The sequence below is a fragment of the Dermacentor albipictus genome, chromosome 4, assembly GCF_038994185.2.
Source record: "Dermacentor albipictus isolate Rhodes 1998 colony chromosome 4, USDA_Dalb.pri_finalv2, whole genome shotgun sequence".
Lineage (NCBI taxonomy): Eukaryota > Metazoa > Arthropoda > Arachnida > Ixodida > Ixodidae > Dermacentor > Dermacentor albipictus.
In genome coordinates this window covers 118,731,449-118,748,695 of record NC_091824.1, presented here as the reverse complement: position 1 = coordinate 118,748,695, position 17,247 = coordinate 118,731,449, and the positions used below count along the sequence as shown (strand labels likewise).

The 17,247-nt window shown below is 47.2% G+C and overlaps 1 long non-coding RNA gene across 1 annotated transcript in view; it reads left to right on the top strand.

Annotated features, from left to right (window-relative positions):
- The first annotated feature begins 866 nt into the window (after positions 1-866).
- The window catches only part of LOC135916012 (uncharacterized), a 61,139-nt gene continuing 44,758 nt past the window's right edge, over positions 867-17,247 (top strand). The window contains exon 1 of the long non-coding RNA XR_010568810.1: positions 867-891. This is a non-coding gene — a long non-coding RNA (uncharacterized lncRNA). The remainder of the gene's footprint in view (positions 892-17,247) is intronic.

Genomic DNA, 17,247 nt, shown 5'->3' with positions numbered 1-17,247 from the left:
TTGCCACCACCTTGACGTCGTGGTAAGAAATCTCCCTTTGTTGCCAGTCGTTGTTGTTGATGTTGTTGTTGTTGGTGGTGGTGGTAGTGGTGGTGGTGGTGGTGGTGGTGGTGGTGGTGGTGGTGGTGGTGGTGGTGGTGGTGGTGGTGGTGGTGGTGGTGGTGGTGGTGGTGGTGGTGTCCTACGTGGGGATTTTCCGTTGCAGTACACGTTAAGTCAATGCGTCGCTGTGTAACTGCATACCGGAGTTAGAGACCGTTCAATATTCCAGAAACACATTGCAGCTTTCTTTTTTTCCGAATGCCGAAACGCGATTATAGTAGTTTCCTTCGCTAGCAAGCCCGGCACTACTTGTGAGCGTAGCTATATTTCCTGGTGGTTTGGCTAGCGAACATTGTTTAAAAATTATGCAGAGGCAGTAGGGGAAGCAAAGAGGCTACCAAAAGAGAAAAAGAAAACACAAGAAAACATTTTATCCATGTAGTCAATTGATGAAGAAAGACGAAAAAAATCATAATAGACGTATACTGCCGTAAGCTGCTGTCGTTTATGGCCAATTTGCCGGTTCTTGACGCTCGTAAAAAACTAGCACACAGCTCGGCGCCAGCTGTGCTCGCTTCCATCTCTGGCTTCTCGGACCGTTTAATGGCACGCGCCCATGGAGTGCTGCTGCATGGGCCTCGCAACTACACTTTTGAGCGCATAATTAAAGCGCCGATGGACTGCTGACGCGGTTATGAAATACGTATGTGCCGCCGGAGTTCAAGCAGATGAGTGCACATACCTCTGGCTGATGAACAATTGCTTGGCTTTTATTTGTCAAAAGGGGGATCTAAAATGTGACATCAAGGACCGCGCCACTGTAGCACTGCGCTGTACCGTCTAATTTAGGTAAGTGAGGGTCAACCGCTAGCTTTTCTCCTTTTTTTTCATTCTCTCTTCTTTTATTCTTTTTTTTCTGTCGCATAACAGTAGCAGAAGAAAAGACACGAAAAACGGCTTGCTCTGGAATGAGTTTAGCGCACGAAATGAAGATTATAGTTGAAGCAAAAACTTGCGAAGGAAGAAGCTGCGAGTCAAAACTAAGGCGGGGCGAGAGCAATTCGCTCCGGGCACTTAAAATACTTTTTTTGTTCTTTTTGAGGCCCGAAAAGCGTTTTCCACTCGCCTCTCGCGTCTGTCCTTATTTCTGCATGTTACCAGCACAAGTACTGACTCTCAGCGAAATGAGTCGCTTCTATTTACACTTCTCTCCCTGGGGCTCTTTCTTCTTCTTTTTTTAAGCCTAGGCAAACATTCCTGTTTAATTCAACTCATGAGCCTTCCGAGCAAAACAATTTGTGTAAAAATGAATAAATTAGATTATGCCTTTTGCGCTGAGACAGCAAATGCCATGTGACGCGTGCGAGGCGTCTCGCTCCAACGGCTCGCTTTTGTTCCGAGCCATTTTCACTTGCATTCGCCGGTAATGTGCCCTCATGAAAATCAGTATTAATGTGAAAGCATTGTATGCCCCATTACGCGAAAATCCGGTGGCGGCGTCGGCGGCGTGACCGAACGATGGTACCAAAAATGGCCGACGGCGCGAAGAGTAAAAATTCGTCGTAAATGCTCAGATTGACCTCACATTATCAGTGAGGTTCTCACTCAGTGAGTCACATTCTCAGTGAGGAAACAAAGTAAATCAATGGCTTTTAAAAGAAACTTTCATACATCTCGGTATGGGTGGGGATCAAACCGGGCCTCCCGGGACGAACACGCTTCCCCGACGCCACAGCGGTTCCACGGTTCACGCTGACTAAAGGTGTGCCTATATTGCGGGCGTCATTGCACACGTCACGTCGCAGCCATCTAGCTGACTAGACAGAGAGAGAGAGAAAAAGCAAGGATAGGAAAGGCAAGGAGGTCAACCAGAAGAGCATCCGGTTTGCTACCCTACACTGGGTGTGGGGGAAAGGGGAATAGAAAGAGGAAAATGGTAGAAAGTGAGCATTGAGTGCGTGTGGGCGGGACACTGCACAGGGACACTATAAACGGTCTCGTAAGCCGGTGCCTTTCAAGTATTGCACTAATGCACGATTCGCTTTTCGTGCCAGTAACGGGTGTGGCCACGGTCCGATAGCTGACTAGACATTTCACCAAAGGGACTATAATGCTTTCGCAATGGCACACATAAGCAGTTTTGAGGGTCTCTGCCGATTTTTTCAAGCGAAGCTTGTATTGCCTCACTCGTATAGTCAGTGTTGGTGTCGCCGTACGAAAAAAATAAACCAAGCCGTGCGAAAATATAAATTGCTTATCGGCCAGCGGATTCGTACCACCGACCTCCGGGTTGCGAGACCACCACGCCAACCGATTCAGCCGCTGTAGGTTCGTCATACGCGCTCTTTAAAGCGAGGCTTTATATGCATGAATAAGTATGCGCAGTGCAAGGCAAAGGGTGTGATCGCGCGTTCGTTCGCCTCGCACCCGCGGTTTACCGCCAGTTCAGGCCCGCCACTCAGATGGGGAGGCCCCCTTTGGTTCGTTCTGCCGAAGAGCAGGATGCGTTGGAGGAAGGGCAGCGGGAGCGGGCCCGTGAACGTGCTCATACTCGCCGGGCGATTCCAGAGCTTCGGCAAGCTGAAGTAGAAGCGCAACGACGACGCCGTGCTAACGTGTCTTTAATGTGTCTCAAATGCTCAAAAAAAATAACATACAAACTTCGCGTGCACCCCTGTTCCCGGTAGGGGAAGGGTTCTCACTTTTTTTTGGAGGGGAGGGGGGGGGGGGGTTGCAAATTATGCGATGGAAGTTACAGTTATGACGACAACAGTGTTTTCAAGCAATCACATGCTTTCTCGTTTTTGATGGGAGTGCTGACTGAAATGGTGGGCGACGCGGAACACCATATATATGGTACTGTTGGTACTGCAGTGCATATAGGAAAAGTTTATTTATTTTCATTATGCGAGTATGCGAGACCTATAGCGTTTTCGGAGCATGCACCACGCTTATCGCGAAAGCAAGTGTCGCGTATTCTACTTTCAATTTTTACGCGATTGCGAACTAATAGACCAGTGGAGTGAGGTTAGGTCACGTTAAGTCACGCTAACACCGCCCGTACCTAGCAACACAACCGCCATTACCCCCATTGGCTGTCTGGCGCACAAGAACACAAGGACGGTACAATAGATGCATGCAGGCAAAGCGCTCCATTGTATTGTCTTTCTGTTTGCGGGCTCTTATCGGCTAATATGCGCTACGAACAAGCCCAGACTTTCACTTTGTTATATGTTGCGCCAGAAGAACCGATCTTTCATTTTTTTCCATATCTCGCTGACCCAATCGCGTTATCTCATACGCCGCTTTGTTTTCGCGTAGGGCTTTCTTCTTTATATCTTTTATATGTGCCTTTTTTTTGCGCTTCTCCGCAAGCATTCCGTGCTATCGCAGTTGCTGTCCTGCCTGTACGAGCGCCGCAGCAATTGTTGTCCTAGCGTTGCCAAAGAGAGCATAAACATGGCGCCTCGGATCTGTAGCATTGCCAGAGAGACGCTTGCGAAGGGTAATCGTTGGGGTCGCGACGCGGTCCTGCAGCGTACGAGATCCCCACGGAATATTTCCGTTCCTCTCCTCTGTATTGCATTTTACCGGCGGCTCTCACGCCCGGGTCGCCCCATCACGTGGACAGTGTCAGCGCTGTACGTCCTGGCGTCTCGCTCGGGACGGCGGTCGACTGCCTAATCTTCTCAGCGCGATAGAGCGAGTCTGCTCGCTGTAGCGAGAACGGGGCGGCAAAGATAGCGAAGTGGCCGATGGTATCCGCGTGACAACATTCCTCCTCGACGGCAGTAGTACCCGTAATCTCTGTCAAAGGGCTGCGAATGGCGATTGCTATCCCTCCTTCGGAAGAATGCTCGGCGATAAAAACTGGTGCGGCCAGGAACAGGTTGACAGCGAGCAGGGAAACACCGTGAGACTAACAAGTGTTCCTCTCATTACGTGTATGTAAGTACATTACATATATATATATATATATATATATATATATATATATATATTAGGCTACTCGTTTTTAGATTCTTGTGCTTAAGGGGGTTAGTAAGGGCACCGAAGCAGACAAGAACATGCAGAAATAACACCGTCAAGTGATGAGCACGCGCTGTTGAGAAAGTCAAATTCTATGCTGTTGCATTAATGTGTTCGCGTAAACACCGGCAGATGCAAACTCCAGTTTGTAAAACGCTCGGCCCGTAATTCTGACACAGCTACAAACGCACAGGTTATTACAGCTGGCACGAAATATCTCCTCCATTTCATCTGTCTCGTTTTATACTCATGTCACGCAAGGTGCTAATACTCAGTCGATGAGGATAGCAATAGGGGCTTGTTGGTACGGCATATCTTATTTTGTTATAGCGCAAGCTTGACAAGGACAAAAGAAGGCACATCAGACACACACAGCGCTGTGTGTGTCTGATGTGCCTTCTTTTGTCCTTGTCAAGCTTGCGCTATGACAAAATAAGCTAATACTCAGGTAAGTAAGAGGAGAAACGCTTTGCCCGATTTGAGAAACGACAGCTTTGTCCCTCACACCGGCTCCTATAGATCGCAATTCAAGCCTGTATTCATTAGAAGCGCCAGAGAATGTTGGCATGTTGTGTGACCCGCCGTGGTTGCTCAGTGGCTATGGTGTTGGGCTGCTGAGCACGAGGTCGCAGGATCGAATCCCGGCCACGGCGGCCGCATTTCGATGGGGGCGAAAACACCCGTGTGCTTAGATTTAGGTGCACGTTAAAGAACCCCAGGTGGTCGAAATTTCCGGAGTCCCCCACTACGGCGTGCCTCACAATCAGAAAGTGGTTTTGGCACGTAAAACCCCATAATTTAATTTTTTTAGCATGTTGTGTGCGTTGATGAGGCTAACGCGCGTCTCGCCTTCTACTCCAGCCGCGTGCCGCTGCGCATACGGCGTGGCTGAGCACGGTCGTGCGCCCCCTATCTCGGAGGTAATATGTGGCGGGTGCGAAAAAAGGAAGCTGGGCGAGCCGAGATGGCTGATGGCTTCGTGTTCGCTGTGTTATCACGCACCTAGTTCGCGTTGAAGCAGCAAGCAGCACGAAGGAAAATTCGCTCGCCGCTGCTGCCACTCTTTGTCAAGCCAGCGCTGCGACAGCGGGTGTCCGCGGTCATCGAGTCCGATTCGTTCGTGTTTGCCCGTGCACATGTGACGCCATGCTCGTTAATTTAGTTAGTAAGCGAGTGTTTACTGCAATTTATACGGCGGATTAAACTACGAACCTTCCTTCATGTAGTTCTATGATACTTTGCTATCGCTATCAATGTTTCGCCTACCGAGCGAAACTGCGACATTTTTATTTCATTTTTTCAGGTGTACCACCTCACACTTTGCTTCATATGTGCAATATGCTTGCCTGTACAGTGAATAGAGTCAGCACAAGTCATTTCCCCTTTTCCGGCGATTCAGGCATCCGGCTGCACTCAGAAGGCGTCGCAGGGCGTCGGAGGCGGTGGCAGCATCGGTTTTGCGCTCCGCCGACTAACCGCCGTAAACTTTCCGTAATTCTAGTGGATGCCGTTAGAAACGCACTGGGTGTGGGTCGGCATGTGTAAATGATCCGGTTTCCTAATCTCGTCTCTCGCGTCCACCGCTTACGAAAGTATCGAGATTGCAACAAACTTTCCTGTCTTAAGAGCCTTGTCTGAAGACGGCGCTGTTGCGCAATCTCTCTGCCGAAGCTTAGCTAAAGCTGTATACATACTCGCAATTCTGAGCACACGACCTGCAGCAGCACGACAGCGCGGAGCCGTCGTCTGCCCTTGGCAGCGCGCTTTCTGCCGGGAATGATTGGGGCGGCAGGGCAAAGCTTCGGTCCGAAGGCTCGATCCCGGTACCTGATCGATATGCCGCTTGGAGAACAAAGCCGGCCGATCGAGACGCTCGCAGCGCGACAGGTCTTTGACGCGCGTGCCGGGGAAGCCTGGCCTGTGTCTTCCCACCGCCTCCGCACCGACAATGTATCCGTCTTTTCTTTCTCTTTGCCGCTTGACGTCAGGGCTGCATGTCTTAACCTATAGTCCCATCGCTAACAAACATCGATGAGCGAGAAGGAAAACCTTCTCGCGACGCGGTGTACGCACAGAAAGACCGCTGCAACGATGCGGTGTGCGTTCGTCGGTCGAAATTTCTATTGTCCTTTGTGTGGGCCCCTTTTTTTTTTAACCTGTTGGTTAATTTTTTTTTTCTCTCCACCTTCCGGTCCTTTGTCTATCTATGTCTGTCATGCATGCGCCGATGATATTGTTTCACTGGGATGTATTTCTTTTACTTTCTATTTTCTCTCTCTTTTTTTGCAGTCATTTATATAAGTGTTCAAAAAAGTGTATAAGGTTGGATGACACAAAGCTGCCCGAGGACGACGAGTTTGATTCTCGGCTCTTTGTGACCCGAAAATGACGCGGGCGCGTTTTGACGCGCGACCCAAAGTAATTTTAGGGGCTGTCACCCTCAGGCGACATGTAAGCCGCCTGCTTGGGCATCGTGTGTGTATTTATTTATTTATTTATTTATTTATTTATTTATTTATTTATTTATTTATTACAGCGCAGCTGTTTATGGGTAGCGTTCCGTGCATTTCTCGTGTCTGTCAACAAATCTGCGTCAGCAAAAGATATCATAATCAGCAATGGCGGGCTCGAGCGAAGTCATCTTCTTCCACAGCTGGCTCAGTTGCTCCTCATCATTCCAGCGCAGCATTTCACTTCTCTTCTGTCGTTGTAATGAGAAGGCCGCGTTGTTGTTACCCTGCTACTGAGGCTGACGCAGCCTGGGTAGCAGAAGCTTGATCTGGGCCGCGTTGGTGTAATATATTTTAAGAAAAACAGAAAAACGGCGCTAACGAGAAGAGGACATTGAGAAACATAACGAATAACGGCCGTATAACTTTTTAGAGCGCGTCCTGAAGGCTTTTTGTGCAAAGGTTGCAATTAATCCATGCACGCCTTCAACTGCGTTAACACGGCAAGCTGGGCGAGTTGGTGATTGAACATGTTCCTATGGGGCTCCACCCACTCGCTTTCTGCATTTTATTTTTCTTTTAAATAAACGTTTTGATATATATATATATATATATATATATATATATATATATGGGGTGGGCAGCGCAACCCGGAAGGACGAGAGGAAGTACACAATACGAGCGCAGACTAACAACTGGTTTATTATTTCAAGCAACGGACTATAATATACAGAAAATGTAAAAACGTGTAAAGTGACGTTTACTAGGGTGTTAGCCTATCTTGCCATCTTAAAAAAATCAGTTTCTTTATCCTGCAGGGTGATAGAAGTCTGGCTGACGCACGCGCCTGAGTTCACATGCACGAAGTAGGCCTCTACAATCTCGCGGTTAATTTGATTCATATTTTTATACAGTATTTCCGTTTGTTCAAACATGGGTTTGCATGAGCAAACTCTACAATGCGCGGCCAGATTAGAACCTGTTTCATTCCTGATCGCACCTTGGTGCTCCCTAAGGCGGATGTTAAGGCAGCGTCCCGTCTGCCCAAAGTACATTCTGCCGCACGAAAGTGGGGGCAGCTTGTGGCAGGACAACATAGGGGAAATTACTTCTGCTTAATAAATGATATAAAGAAATGATAAATTAATGGAAATCAAAGTGGATGGAAAAATGACTTGCCGCAGGTGGGGAACGAGCCCACAACTATATATATATATATATATATATATATATATAGCCTGAGCCTGAATGCTTAAACAAGAATCATCCAACGTTCCTTTCACGTCACAAAAATTAAATTGATTTCAAAGAGTCTTCATTACCGAGTAATCTACAGGTGATCATATTAAAGCGAAAACATGTCTTATGTGGTTCGAACGCAAAGCAAAAAGGGAATGTTCAATTGCATCACTTCGATAAAAACCGGAAGGGAGCGAGAGGAATCTCGTTGCCTCTTCGAAGGCCGTTCGGAGAAATCCGACGTTTATTGAAATATACCATTTCCCTTGCTTCATCCGTCTTAGAGGCAACCGAAATTCGCCAGCTCAGACTGCAGGCAGAAAATATGTTTGAAGTGCTAAAAAAGCAGGGTGAAAAGAAATAAACAAAACGATCGTGTCTTCTTTCTTCTTGTGACGAGTGTCGTCTACCAGCGCATTGGTGCTGTCATGCCCAGAATAGCCGTACAGCCGAGGAGGTGAACAAGGGCATACGAGGAAATAAACTATCGCCATAGGAAATATTCGACTGAGCGAAAAAATTGGCCTTCCATATCTTTGTCTTGAACGAAAACTTCCTGAGAAGGATAGAAAAGGAATAACTCCGCCTGTCTTGATCTGACAGCTAAACTTCGCAGTTCTTATCAACTTCCGTTTCTTTCATTCTTCTTTTTTTTTTTGTCGTTGTCGGTTTTCCTGCCTGCATTGATGAATCATTTCTCGTTTTATTTTATTCTTTCCTTTTGTTCTATATTGCACAAGTGTTCTTGTGGAAATAAGGCCAATGTTCCTGATTTTTCTTAAAATACCTTAACTCCGTTACTATGCGAACAGCACTTATATGAGACGATCTAGCAGACCCAAATGACTTTGCATAGTCGCTGATGAAATACTATCGAAACTGTTCTTTAAATGCAGACCCAACAAATCCGTACAGTGCAGCGAAGCATAAGGCTTGTGTCATCCATAGTATCTTCTATGTTTTTTCAATGCCAGCCCAATTACGCCCAAATCAGGGATCACTGATCAGAGGGCGCCACTTTCCCAGTAATTGGTCGCAGTTCCTGGGCAGAGTTGTATTGGGTCACGTCAACTATCTTTCGTCGCACGTCATGCGCAAGCCCAAAATCGGACACCGAGCACGGAGCTCTCTATAGCAACTATAGGCATAAAATGACTAGCCGCAGCGGACCACTAACGCATTGGCTCAGAGGCTGGGCAGGCATAGAAAAATACAGGAAGTTATAGGGATGCCATAGCCTAGAGTTATTCCAATCTGTTTCTATTCCAATTGCGTCAAGTTAGCCCCACGGGACTGGTCAAAATTCTTTGACCCATGCTCACTTCGCCTGTCTGTTATTCAAAACCCCGAAAATCCCTCATCTCAAAGTTACGTGTAGGGGTGTGCGAATATTCGAATCTTTCGGATAACGAATCGAATGGTCACTGTTCGTAAATGCGCAATATTTTTCGAATACCTTTCGAATATTTCAAAACATCAACTAGGCCCACTTAAACGTAGAATTGGAGCAAGATTACGATAAATTTTCACCCCCGTGGGCATAGCATAGACATAAAAAAAGTAGAGCTCGCGTAGTGGAGCAGGCTACGTCGCATAGGTAGCCATACTTTACAGGATATACAGCGATCATTCCCATTCTCTGAAGAGTCCTGCACATGCGAAGAAACTACGTTTGCTCCTAATGCTCTATTTGTTATTTTAATAAGCAACGCTTCATAACATACTACATAATGACAGAAACTTGCTAACTTTAAGAACACTAGGATGTGAACATCGTTTTATATTTAATGTGATAGCGGCTGTTAATTATTCGAAAGCTATTCGAAAACTATTCGGTTTGATTCGATTCCCTTCTGGCACTAATCGATTCGTATTCGATTCGGTCTCAAAAATAAGCATTCGCTCACCCATAATTACATAGTACACACTGCTTATGCATGATTAGGCTGAACAACAGAAGAAAAAGTATATTTTAAATTCTGCGCCTTCATCACCATTTGCCCTCCACTGTTTATCAAAAAATTTCCGGCCGTGCCAACTTCGCCTGTCTGCCACGCGACGTCTGAAAACCACGAAAACTCGCCGCGTCAAAGTTACGCACTAAGGACGCATTAAATGCCGAATAAAACTGAAATCATTTTTTTTTATATATCTGGAGAATGCTCCGTTCCGACGGGAATAAAAGATGGCTCTCCGAAGATCGCTCTGGCGCTGGCTACTCAGAGCTGCCGGCGAGAATGGATTTATTTGCGTATAATTAAGCATGATCACCATTCCACTCTGCGAAGATGGAATGGCAGCGAAAGCTGACGACAGTCAATTGAAAGTCTCAAACGATAAGCAAAGTGCTTTCGCTGCCATTCCATCTTAACAGAGTGGAATGGTTGTCATTTTTTGCGTTGCGAGTCTGGCGCCGTTGCTCGTTCGGAGGTGCCCGGGCTCGCGATTGTCGTTTTCGTTCAGCATCGCGGGAATGTTCTTCGTCGGTGGTCGTTTCGCGCCGGCGCCGTTTACACTCTCGTTGCTGTTCCCTCCAGCGCTCCTCGTACGCATGTTGTTCTTCGGTTGTACGAATTATATGTGTCCGCCCCATCGATAACGCAGCTGTTTTAGTACCGATATCTCTCCTGCTTATACACTGCGATAACCTTGACGACAACCTATTGCTCAAGGCGAGCGTTCTAATCTGTTACGCAATTTGACATCTGCGCCGCCGCACTGCACCCGTATGGGTTTGTTAGAAATCGCTAAGTCCGTTTCTGTTGCCGGTCGCCAAAGAAACTACCGAAGGCTGATCATATACACCTTTCGCTGTAATAACATTTTATTGCGATAGTAATTATATGGACACTGCAGGCACATTTCCGCCGTTGACGTAGCCGTGATGTTCCACATAAAGTCCAAGTGCGGTAACATCGCGACAGCGTGCCGTATGCTGTGTGTCCAAGTGAAAGTGTGCGAGGTGAGCCTAGAGTGGTGGCTCTATCTCGCGCGCGCAATGGAGGAAAACGGGGAGGAAGCGTGCCGTCTCCCAACGCGCGCAAGGCACCGGTGATGGGTACATGATGGGGACATGATGGGATGATGATTGCGGGGGAGGCGTAGGGCACGGCTGAGCGCTGCCGAGCGGGCCATATCTTGAAAGCGATCTGCGATGGGGGCAGAGTCTAGGTACGCCGATTGCTGATAGCTTCGTGTGCGCTGTGATCTTGCCGCTTAGTCCGCGTTGAAGCGAGAGGCAGCAAGAAAGTAAATTCGCTCGTTCCTGCTGCCGCGCTTCCTCACGCCGACGTTTTTGACAAGGGATGTCAGCGGTCACCGAGTGAACTGTGTACATGTTTGCCTGTGCGCCCGTAACAGCATGCATGCTTGATAGTTTAGTTAGTAAGCGCGTGTTTGCAGGTTTAAACAGCCAATAAAACTGCTTTCCTTACTTGGTAAGTATGTCGAATAATTTTCTGTCGCAATAGATTCTCCGTCTTTCGGGCGAAACTGTGGCTTTTGTGTGGTAGTATAAGGTTGTCGAGCCCTTTCGCCACATATGTGACATCGATCTGCCAACTCTTCTTCATTGAGGTTCTGCTTTAGCGGCATTTTGAACTGTCCGTTGCACGTCGCCGACACTTTCAACCTGCCACCGCAAGCTGATCAAAGGGAAGCGGACCAATCAGAGACGCTGGCACCATGCACTCCGCATAGTTATCTACTTTCACTGCGCATGCTCGACCCCACCAAAAGCCACTCTACCTCTGCGCGCTCTTCGCCTCTTGTCAGCCAATTATAGATAAGGAAAACCTGTCAAGGCCAGAAATGCTATACTCGCTTTGAAAGCGAACAAAACTTAACGCCTAAAATAAACAAAAAAATTATGGGGTTTTACGTGCCAAAACCACTTTCTGATTATGAGGCACGCCGTAGTGGGGGACTCCGGAAATTTTGACCACCTGGGGTTCTTTAACGTGCACCTAAATCTAAGTACACGGGTGTTTTCGCATTTCGCCCCCATCGAAATGCGGCCGCCGTTGCCGGGATTCGATCCCGCGACCTCGTGCTCAGCAGCCTAACACCATAGCCACTGAGCAACCACGGCGGGTTAAAATAAACAAGGAGAGCGTTTGATCGGACTGCTCAAACAACGTTGCGGGTCACCGCCTTAACTTACGTCGGCGTTACGTAAATTTGACGTCAGGAAATTCGAATAAAATCATAATGAAAGCATTATACGTTATAGAGCCCTAGGTGTCATCCAATCAGTTAGTGACGTTTTCCAGCCATCGCGTGGAAACAGTCATACTATTTCCAGTTGTTTCCATCGAGAGCTTCCTTGACGAAGACTACCAAGGGAATTGCGGTTTGGAACTGCCCTGTCGGGCATGGATCCAGGGGCCGAATGCATAAAGTTTTTCTTTCGAGAGTGCCGCTTGCCATTAAGTGACCGCATTCGCTAACATGTAACACTGGCTTACGAACAATTCTAGCATAACATTTTTTTTTCTTTACTGGAGCTCCGGACCCTCATATGCACAAAAATGTGGGCTTGAAGCGGACTTGAGAGTATAGGCCATCCATCGTAATGTTGAACATGTTATTAGCGAACGCGACCGGTCAGTGGCACACATGACTTATACAAAAGAAAGACTTTATGAATCCGGCCACTCAGTGGTCGCTACATAGCATTTTTTCTTCTTCTTTTTTGCCATGCTTTGAGCTGTTGTATTTATGCCTCCCGCCACGGCAACGTAGAGACTTTGACGTTGCGTTGCTAAGCCCAAATGCGCGGGATCGTTTACCGACCACGGTGGTCACATTTCGATGGGGGCAAAATGCGAAAACGCCCGCGCACCGCGCATTGGGTGCGCAGTAAGGAATCCCAGCTTGTCAAAATCCATACGGAGTCCCCCGCTTCGGCATGCCTCATAATTATATCGTAATTTCGGCACATAAAATCTAAGAATAATTAAACTATATTCACGACATGTCGATAACAATGGCATAACGAACAGCCCATGCCTGGTTTACCAGTATTGTATATGCAGGCATAAGCTAAGGGGTTAGCCTACGCCCGCCGTAGTTGCTCAGTGGCTATGGTGTTGGGCTGCTGAGCACGAGGTCGCGGGATCGAATCCCGGCCATGGCGGCCGCATTTCGATGGGGGCGAAATGCGAAAACACCCGTGTGCTTAGATTTAGGTGCACGTTAAAGAACCCCAGGTGGTCAAAATTTCCGGAGTCCTCCACTACGGCGTGCCTCATAATCAGAAAGTGATTTTGGCACGTAAAACCCCAAATATTATTATTATTATGAGTTGGCCTACATTTGCCAATGCGCTTAAGCTACCGCCCCGGATAAACACACTAAACCGCTCGAAACGCCCCGGTAATCAGTATACTGTTCGGCGAGTGACGGTTTACGTTACGAACCGCCCTTCGATCACCTGAAAGCGGAGTCGACGCGAGATGAACTGCCGCTTGGCGTGGACTTTATTTTGCGGCACAGAGTGCCCTAATGGCCCCGCACAGTGCGCAGGTTGCGACCTATATGCTCCGTCTTGTCAATTAATTCCGTGCAGTGTGGCGAAAGCTGCACGTCCCGCCATTGAATTCAAGAGTGAGGCTTATATCTCTGAAAAACAGGAAAAGCTCGCCCTTTGTCTGTCGCCAATCCTTCCGCGATCTTCGCATTGGAACGGCATCGTGCATGTCAAGATTACCGGTGGACAGCACGGAGGAGACACGCTATGGGCTGTCGTTTGCGATTAGCTGACGCAACCCGTGTAGCTTTCGCGGTAGCGCACGGATTTTGGTGAGTCGCAGTGTATACGTTCGGCGGTGCGTGATCCATTACACGAGGCAGCGCTATGTTAATGGCCGTTCGTGGAGTTTGCCGGGTTCCGCAGACGCCCGTGCATTAGTAGTGCGCGAGCATCTTTCAGCTCACATTCTTCTTCATTTTCGTCTCTCAATGTTACACGAGCAAAGGGTCTAAATACTGCTCTCTCTCTCTCTCTCTCTCTCTCTCTCATTGCCGTCCTCAGTAACTAGAGCTAGTTCCTCAAATGTTGCTCTAGTAGTATTTTATTAACTCTTCAACTGAGCTGTGCGCGAACCGTTTGCTTATAATAGCGCTTCTTTTTTTTACAATGGCCGAAGACAAGTTGTACCGATCCAGGCAGTAGGTTGGTTGCTTTTTCTTTCCCCAAACGACCCATGCTCGTCGATAAGTAATAGTTGTTAGGGCTTTCAAACAATTATTTATTTATTTTTTTCAGTCAATGTTATGTGCGGTATCCGTTCAAAGTGCCACCCCTTTTTGATTTTCGAGCTACGACTTCGTTCGGTGCAGCCTAAATTCTCCTTTGTAAGTTGTTACTGAGGCTTCTCGGTGTTCCGGCATGTGTTGTTCTATGTAAGCGATAATTCGATTTAGCCAGGTTCAACATAATCGGATATGACTGTATAGTTGGCATAAATTTGCGTATGTTAGATAGAGCGGCGAACTCAGCTGTCTGAATCACACACGAACGTGTTTAAAGTCATACGAGGGGTTCATGGCATAATGATTGGCAAATACATAGTTTTTGTTGTTCCTCTGCGCAAGTAGAGGATCAGCCAAGAAATGGGGGTGCTTGCACAAGTTAGTAGAAGCTTAGAGGGAAAAAAGAAGCTTTATCGTGGAAATACGTTTTATAGCTCTGTGTTCAAAGTGGAACGCTCATCATGCAAGAGTGAGTAAAAACATGTAAGTAATTGTCATAAATTTGCTTTTTTTTTAGCAAGGCAGCCGATGGGTGCCAAGAATAATGCGTTTCATCGCATTTCAAACATGCCGGTAACTGTAGCCCAACTTGGAAGTGCCAAAGGAAAGCAGGACGGGGACATTTATGCTGAGGCCACGCTTGCTTACAGGGACCTCAAGCAACCTCCTGCTCGGTGCACTTTTCCTCGTTTTGCCGTCTGCGAGCGAAAAGAATGGCAGCGTGTGTGAACCAAAGGGACGCTTGGACACGCGTGCATCTTTTTCCGCGGCATACGCTGATGTCACCTGCTGATCCGGCTGATCGCCATTGAGCTGTCAACAGTAATATCCTTCCTTTCCTTTTTTATTTATAAAACGAATGAAACCGTAATTACTATTATACAACATAAAAATCTGGTTTGAAAATCTGGTTTTCTGAGAGGCTATATCGCCACAATGACGCCAAACCCCAAAGTTGATGAGCACAACCCTAGGCCTATAGGGATAAATACTTAGATCACTTTTGAGGGCTAGATAAGTTACCTTTCTGGCAAATAGTACCCCACTCCCCGCCTTCCAGTCGTCAGGGAACTCAGAACACTGCGTGGAGTGAGTAAATATTTGGCATAAGATTATGGGAGAATATGTCTAAGTGTACTTCAGAAACACAGCGGTGATTTCTTCAGTACCGGGTGAAGAATGTGGTTTAAGTTCCCGTATTTAATTTGCCTATACCAACCCAGTCAACCAATGTTGGACCGATCAGAGAAAAAGAAGTCATTGCAAGCTTGCGGGCAATGCATCATACATCATTGAAAAATGAAGCAACAAAATGGTTGTGAAGAACAAGACAGCACTGATTGCGTGGTATGATATATCACCTTGCTCATAGCCTAGCTGAATTTCATTATTCCCACTGACAATACTCCAAAACTTCCGCGGATTGGATTGTAACAAAGATGGAAATGTACATGTAAAAAAAAATGTCTTTGGTGGCCGTAAGTGCCTGTAACTTTATTCTCTGACACGTACTATACCAAGTGATACTATACCAAGTGTTATACTAAACGACGTATACTCCAAAATGCGATCTTTCTGCAAAATTTCAGCAAGAACAGTGCAGCAGTGAGATATATATATATATATATATATATATATATATATATATATATATATATATATATATATATATATATATATATATAGATAGATAGATAGATAGATAGATAGATAGATAGATAGATAGATAGATAGATAGAGAGAGAGAGAGAGAGAGAGCGCTTTATTGAGAACCAGCAGTTAAGTCGACTGGGCCTAGGCCTCCCACGATGGGATGTCGAGGTCTTGCCTCTTCGCCGATTCGCAGGCCTTGCTGGGTAGCCCAGAGTTGGTCGTCGAGATGGGAGCTGCGCAGGGCTGCGTGCCATCGCGACGCGAGGGTCACTGGATTAAGGTCTGCCCCGTTTACATGAATGCGACAGTGGCGCATCGCATTTCCAAGCGCATTTGGGAAAGGTGATGCGACGCCGTTTACATGTAGCGCCTTAACTCTCGCAAAAACGTAGCGCCACATGGTGTCGTATAAGTGAAGTGCAACCGACTTCCGCTGCAACTGGTTTCCGGTTGTGGGCCGAGTGCACGTTGGTGGTTGAGTGCCGAGAAATAGACAGTTTTAGTTTAGCGTACGCAACTTATAGCGTACGCTATACGCTATAGTGTAGCGGACGCGAAGCAGCGCACGTTTTTTGCAGCTTTAGCTGGCCAGCGAGATCTTCGGATCTCGGAGGCCATTACTCGTCGTTGCGGCTACTTTCCGACTATAGCGATAGGTAGCGCTGACATCTAGAATGTTTCTTTCATTAGGCTTCGCCTCGTTCGAAACGAGAAGCGATCTCGAAAACACCACAAGGTTATCCATAATACCCTGTCGTCGAAGCGGCCTGAGACTAAGCGAAAGCCGTTTGCACATTCATTTGCTGCGAACGAAGTGCATTTTACAAAAGCAAAGCCAAATTCATTTCGAAGCGGGCAGCCGGGACCGCCGCCATGTTGTTTGGCAATTCCTTCCCATCATTCCTAATGCGACGATCCTGCGTTTACATGCTCCGCGAGAGTCGACTCGCGCCCGTAAATCTACCCTCGCCTGGCGCATTAATGCGATGCGCCTTTCTAGCGCATTACTGCTGTTTACATGAATGTGATGCGCTAGAAATGCGATGCGATGCGACACTGTCGCATTCATGTAAACGCGGCTGGGTATTGATGTTTTCATTCCCATAGGATGTGGGGGAGTGTTTCTGATTGAGTTTTACCGATCTTGCACGTGTGACTTGGGTAGATGTCGGGGTATATGATGTGATAGCATGTGAAAGAGGGGTATACGTATTGGTATGTAACAGGCGAAGGGCGGTTGCCTGTGCCCTGTTTAACTTGCGGCAAGGGGTGGGAAAGGTTGTTCTTTCGAGGTAAAATGACTTCACAAGGTCGTTGTATCTTGTAAGGCGGTCGCGTCCTGTGGGTGCACCTGCACAGTCTCCGGCACGGTTGACTATTTCTCGTGCTACGGAGTGTGTAACCTTGTTGAGGTTGGTGAGATGCTGGTGGACATCGTCGGCGTGTGCTGATATTCAGACGAAGGTTATTTGATTTTCAAACGAATGCGGGGCTTGTTTTAGGATACGGAGTGATTGCTGAGAAATACGATCCTTGATGTAGTTGTTGATTGCTGTGCGAGAATCGCTCAGTATGGTGT